This window comes from Tachyglossus aculeatus, chromosome 21 (assembly GCF_015852505.1).
Source record: "Tachyglossus aculeatus isolate mTacAcu1 chromosome 21, mTacAcu1.pri, whole genome shotgun sequence".
Taxonomy (NCBI): domain Eukaryota; kingdom Metazoa; phylum Chordata; class Mammalia; order Monotremata; family Tachyglossidae; genus Tachyglossus; species Tachyglossus aculeatus.
Window position 1 is genome coordinate 380,166 of NC_052086.1, and position 6,888 is coordinate 387,053.

Genomic DNA, 6,888 nt, shown 5'->3' on the forward strand with positions numbered 1-6,888 from the left:
TCTCGCCTGTCCCGCCATCGACCCTCGGCCCACGTCCTCCCCCGGGGCCTGGAGTCATCATCAGTCGTATTTATTGAGCGCTTACTGTGTGCAGAGCACTGTACTAAGCGCTTGGGAAGTACAAGTTGGCAACATCTAGAGACAGTCCCTACCCAACAGTGGGCTCACAGTCTAAAAGGGGGAGACAGAGAACAAAACCAAACATACTAACAAAATAAAATAAATCATCATCATCAATCGTATTTATTGAGCGCTTACTGGGTGCAGAGCACTGGACTAAACGCTTGGGAAGTGCAAGTTGGCAACATGTAGAGACAGTCCCTACCCAACAGTGGGCTCACAGTCTAAAAGGGGGAGACGGAGTACAAAACCAAACATACTAACAAAATAAAATAAATAGAATAGATATGTACAAGTAAAATAAATAGAGTAATAAATCTGTACAAACATATATACATATATACAGGTGCTGTGGGGAAGGGAAGGAGGTAAGATGGGGGGGAAGGAGGTAAGATGGGGGTAAGATTCTCCTGCTTGTCTGCCACGGGCCCAAAGTACAGTGCTCTACCCCCGGTACAGTAACCTCCTCAGCGCTTAGAACAGTGCTTTGCACATAGTAAGCGCTTAATAAATGCCATCATTATTATTATTATTATTATTATTATTATCACTCACAGCCCATGCTCTACTCACAGTGCAATGTTCGGCCCCCAGGACGGTGTTCTGCTCCCCGAACGGGGCTCTGCTCCCAGGAATACCCCAGCATAGAGAAGCAGCGCGGCTCAGTGGAAAGAGCCCGGGGTCGGGAGTCAGGGGTCGTGGGTTCTACTCCCGGCTCCGCCGCTCCTGTGCTGTGTGACCTTGGGCAAGCCACTTAACTTCTCTGGGCCCTCATCTGTAAAACGGGGATGAATGCCCTCCCTCTGCCAATTCGCCAAGCTAGCTCTCTTCCTCCCTTCAAGGCCCTACTGAGAGCTCACCTCCTCCAGGAGGCCTTCCCAGACTGAGCCCCTTCCTTCCTCTCCCCCTCGTCCCCCTCTCCATCTCTCCCATCTTTCCTCCTTCCCTTCCCCACAGCACCTGTATATACGTATATGTTTGTACATATTTATTACTCCATTTATTTTACTTGTACATATCTATTCTATTTATCTTATTTTGTTAGTATGTTTGGTTTTGTTCTCTGTCTCCGCCTTCTAGACTGTGAGCCCGCTGTTGGGTAGGGACTGTCTCTATGTGTTGCCGACTTGTACTTCCCAAGTGCTTAGTACAGTCCTCTGCACACAGTAAGCGCTCAATGAATACGGTTGATTGATTGATTAATAATAATAATAGCGTTTATTAAGCGCTTGCTATGTGCAAAGCACTGTTCTAAGCGCTGGGGAGGTTACAAGGTGATCAGGTTGTCCCATGGGGGTCTCACTGTCTTAATCCCCATTTTACAGATGAGGGAACTGAGGCCCAGAGAAGTGAAGTTACCTCCTTCCTTTCCCCACAGCACCTGTATATATATGTATATATGTTTGTACATATTTATTGCTCTGTTTATTTATTTTACTTGTACATATCTATTCTATTTATTTTATTTTGTTAGTATGTTTGGTTTTGTTCTCTGGCTCCCCCTTCTAGACTGTGAGCCCACTGCTGGGTAGGGACTGTCTCTATATGTTGCCAACTTGTACTTCCCAAGCGCTTAGTACAGTGCTCTGCACACAGTAAGCGCTCAATAAATACGATTGATTGATTGATTGATTGATTGATTGATGTGACTTGCCCAAAGTCACACAGCTGACAATTGGCAGGGCCGGGGTTTGAACCCATGACCTCTGACTCCAAAGCCCCTGCTCTTTCCACTGAGCCATGCTGCTTCTCATGATGGTATTTGTTATTAATAATAATAATAATAATAGCGGCATTTATTAAGCACTTCTACTACTACTACTAATAATAGTATTTATTAAGCGCTTACTATGTGCAAAGCACTGTTCTAAGCGCTGAGGAAGTTACAAGGTGATCAGGTTGTCCCATGGGGGACTCACAATCTTAATAATAATAGCAGCAATTATTAAGCGCTTACTACTACTACTACTACTACTACTACTAATAGCATTTATTAAGCCCTTACTATGTGCAAAGCACTGTTCTAAGCACTGGGGAAGTTACAAGGTGATCAGGTTGTCCCATGGGGGGCTCACAATCTTAATCCCCGTTTTGCAGATGAGGTAACTGAGGCCCAGAGAAGTCAAGTGACTTGCCCAAAGTCACACAGCTGACAAGTGGCGGAGCCGGGATTTGAACCCATGACCTCTGACTCCAAAGCCCGGGCTCTTTCCACTGAGCCACGCTGCTTCTTAATGATGATGGTATTTGTTAATAATAATAATAATAATAATAATGTCATTTATTAAGCACTTACTATGTGCAAAGCACTGGGGAGGTTACAAGGTGATCCGGTTGGCCCACGGAGGGCTCACAGTCTTCATCCCCATTTTACAGATGGCATTGATTAAGCGCTTACTATGTGCAAAGCGCTGTTCTAAGCGCTGGGGAGGTTACAAGGCGATCTGGTTGGGCCATGGGGGGGCTAACAGTCTTCATCCCCATTTTACAGTTGAGGGAACTGAGGCACAGAGAAGTCACTTGCCCAAAGTCACACAGCTGACAGTTGGCAGACCTGGGATTTGAACCCATGACCAATAATAATAATGACATTTATTAAGTGCTTACTATGTGCAAAGCGCTGTTCTAAGCGCTGGGGACATTACAAGGTGATCAGGTTGTCCCACGGGGGGCTCACAGTCTTCATCCCCATTTGACAGATGAGGGAACTGAGGCCCAGAGAAGTGACTTGCCTAAAGTCACACAGCTGACAAATGTTAAGTGCTTACTGTGTGCAAAGCACTGTCCTAAACCCTGGGGAGGTTACAAGGTGATCAGTTTGTCCCACGGGGGAGCTCACAGTTTTAATCCCCATTTTACAGATGAGGGAACTGAGGCACAGAGAAGTGAAGTGACTTATTATTGAAGCAGCATGGCATACTGGAAGGAGCACCAGCCTAGGAATTAGAGGACCTGGGTTCTAATCCAGAGAATCTCTAATCTAGAGAAGCAGCGTGGCCCAGTGGAAAGAGCCCGGGCTTTGGAGTCGGAGGTCATGGGTTCCAATCCCGGCTCCACCAATTGTCAGCTGTGTGACTTTGGGCAAGTCACAACTTCTCTGTGCCTCAGTTACCTTAACTGTAAAATGGGGATTCAGCCATTCATTCATTCAATCGTATTTATTGAGCGCTTACTGTGTGCAGAGCACTGGACTAAGCGCTTGGGGAGTACAAGTTGGCAACATATAGAGGCGGATTAAGACTGTGAGCCGCCTGTGGGACAACCTGATCACCTTGTAACCTCCCCAGTGCTTAGAACAGTGTTTTGCACATAGTAAGTGCTTAATCAATGCCATTATTATTATTATTATTATTATTATCCAAAGCCAAAAATAGTATTGATAACGATCATAAGGGCAGTCAATACTCTTCAAGGTTTAGGATGGACCCTCCAACACACCTGTCTACTTGTTTTGTGTTGTTGCCTGCCTGTGAGCCCGGTGTTGGGTAGGGACTGTCTCTATGTTGCCAATTTGTACTTCCCAAGCGCTTAGTCCAGTGCTCTGCACACAATAATAATAATAATAATAATAATAATAATGGAATTTGTTAAGCGCTTACTATGTGCAAAGTACTGTTCTAAGCCCTGGGGAGGATATATGGTGATTAAATTGTCCCACGTATGACTCACAGTCTTAATCCCGATTTTACAGATGAGGTCACTGAGGCTCAGAGAAGTTACGTGACTTGCCCAAGGCCACACAGCAAACATGTGGCAGAGCCGGGATTCGAACCCATGACCTCTGACTCCGAAATAATAATAATAATATGACGGCACTTATTAAGCGCTTACTATGTGCAAAGCACTGTTCTAAGCGCTGGGGAGGATACAAGGTGATCAGGTTGTCCCACGTGGGGCTCACAGTCTCCATCCCCATTTTCCAGATGAGGTCACTGAGGCTCAGGGAAGTTACGTGACTTGCCCAAGGTCACACAGCTCACAAGTGTCAGTCTCTCCTCCTCGTCCCCCTCTCCATCCCCCTATCTTACCTTCTTCCCTTCCCCACAGCACCTGTATATATGTATATATGTTTGTACATATTTATTACTCTATTTATTTATTTTACTTGTACATATCTGTTCTATTTATCTTATTTTGTTAGTATGTTTGGTTTTGTTCTCCGTCTCCCCCTTTTAGACTGTGAGCCCACTGTTGGGTAGGGACTGTCTCTATATGTTGCCAACTTGTACTCCCCAAGCGCTTAGTACAGTGCTCTGCACACAGTAAGCGCTCAATAAATACGATTGATTGATTGATTGAAGTGGCGGAGCCGGAATTCGAACCCCTGACCTCTGACTCCAAAAGCCCGGGCTCTTTCCCCTGAGCCACGCTGCTTCTCTAAGCGCTCAATAAATACGACTGAATGAATGAAGGGATGAATGAACCTGACTCTATCCCAAGCGCTTAGTACAGTGCTCTGCAAACAATAAGCGCTCAATAAATACGATTGACTGAATCACCCCTATTCGTTCGGATAATCGACCGCCCCGGGGCCCGCGGATTGCAGGGCGCTGGTGCGGCCGCTAGATGGCGGTGCGCGGCCGCTAGATGGCGGTGCGCGGCCGCTAGATGGCGCTGGAGCCGCCGCTAGATGGCAGTGGGTGGCCGCTAGATGGCGCTGGCGCGGCCGCTAGATGGGGCCGGCGCGGCCGCTAGATGGCGCCAGAGCGGCCGCTAGATGGCAGTGCGCGGCCGCTAGATGGCAGTGCGCGGCCGCTAGATGGCAGTGCGCGGCCGCTAGATGGCGCTGGCGCGGCCGCTAGATGGCGCCGGAGCGGCCGCTAGATGGCGGTGCGCGGCCGCTAGATGGGGCCGGCGCGGCCGCTAGATGGCGCTGGAGAGGCCGCTAGATGGCGGTGCGCGGCCGCTAGATGGCGCCAGAGCGGCCGCTAGATGGCAGTGCGCGGCCGCTAGATGGCGGTGCGCGGCCGCTAGATGGCGGTGCGCGGCCGCTAGATGGCGGTTCGTGGCCGCTAGATGGCGTTGGCGCGGCCGCTAGATGGCGCCGGAGCGGCCGCTAGATGGCGCTGGAGCGGCCGCTAGATGGCAGTGCGTGGCCGCTAGATGGCATTGGCGAGGCCGCTAGATGGCGCTGGAGCGGCCGCTAGATGGCGCTGGAGCGGCCGCTAGATGGCAGTGCGTGGCCGCTAGATGGCGTTGGCGCGGCCGCTAGATGGAGCCAGAGCGGCCGCTAGATGGCGCTGGAGCGGCCGCTAGATGGCGGTGCGCGGCCGCTAGATGGCGCCAGCGCGGCCCCTAGATGGCGGTGCGCGGCCGCTAGATGGCAATGCTGAACGCGCCGGGCCCGGGGCCTTCTGGGACCCCCGACACCATTCATTCATTCATTCATTCATTCAATCGTATTTATTGAGCGCTTACTGTGTGCAGAGCACTGTACTAAGCGCTTGGGAAGTACAAATAGTTAACATATAGGGACGGTCCCTACCCAACAGTGGGCTCACAGTCTAGAAGGGGAAACCACGGGCCAAGGGGAGGAGACACGTGGTATCATTTGCGCGACGACACATCCCATCTCTAAGAATCAATCATCTCAATCAATCAACCAATCATCAATAAATGCTATTTATTGAGCGCTTACTATTTACCGGGGAAGCAGCGGGGCTGCAGTGGAAAGAGCCCGGGCTTTGGAGTCAGAGGTCAGGGGTTCAAATCCCAGCTCCGCCAACTGTCAGGTGTGGGACTTTGGGTAAGCCACTTCACTTCTCTGGGCCTCAGTTACCTCGTCTGGAAAATGGGGATGAAGACTGTGAGCCCCTCGTGCGACAACCTGATCACCTTGTAACCTCCCCAGCACTTATAACAATGCTTTGCACACGGTAAGCACTTAATTAATGCCATTATTATTACTATTATTATTACTGAGTGCAGAACTCTGTACTAGGCTCTCGGAGGGGTCCAATACAAGAGTCGGTAGCCACATTCCCTGCCCACAAAGTGTTTACGGTGCAAACACCTGACTAACCTCTCATAATAACAGTAATAATAATGGTATTTGTTAAGCGCTTACTATGTGCCGAGCACTGTTCTAAGCGCTGGGATAGATACAAGGTTATCAGGTTGTCCCACGTGGGGCTCACATTCTTAATCCCCCTTTGCCAGATGAGGTAACTGAGGCCCAGAAAAGTTACGTGATTTGCCCAAAGTCACCCAACTGACAAGTGGCAGAGCCGGGATTTGAACCCACGACCTCTGACTCCCAAGCCCGGGCTCTTTCCACTGAGCCACGCTGCTTCTCTCATCTCACCTCCCTATTCAACCTCGCTTCTGCATCCCTTAAGCACTTGGGGCTGTGTGACCTAGTGGAAAGAGCTCAGCCCTGGGGGTCAGAGGACCTGGGTTCTAATTCCTGCTCCGCCACTTGCCCGCTGTGTGACCCTTGGCCAAGTCACATCACTTCTTTGCGCCTCGGTTCCTTTTTCCGCAAAATGGGGATTCGGTACCTGTTCTTCCTCCTACTTGGACTGCGAGCCCCACGTGGGACCTGATTATCTAGCACTTAGTAAAGTGTTTCCACATAATAATAATAATAATAATTATAGACTGTGAGCCCACTGTTGGGTAGGGACCGTCTCTATATGTTGCCAACTTGTACTTCCCAAGCGCTTAGTACAGTGCTCTGCACACAGTAAGCGCTCAATAAATACGATTGATTGATTGATTGAATAATGGCGCTTACTATGAGCAAAGCACTGTTCTAAGCACTGGGGA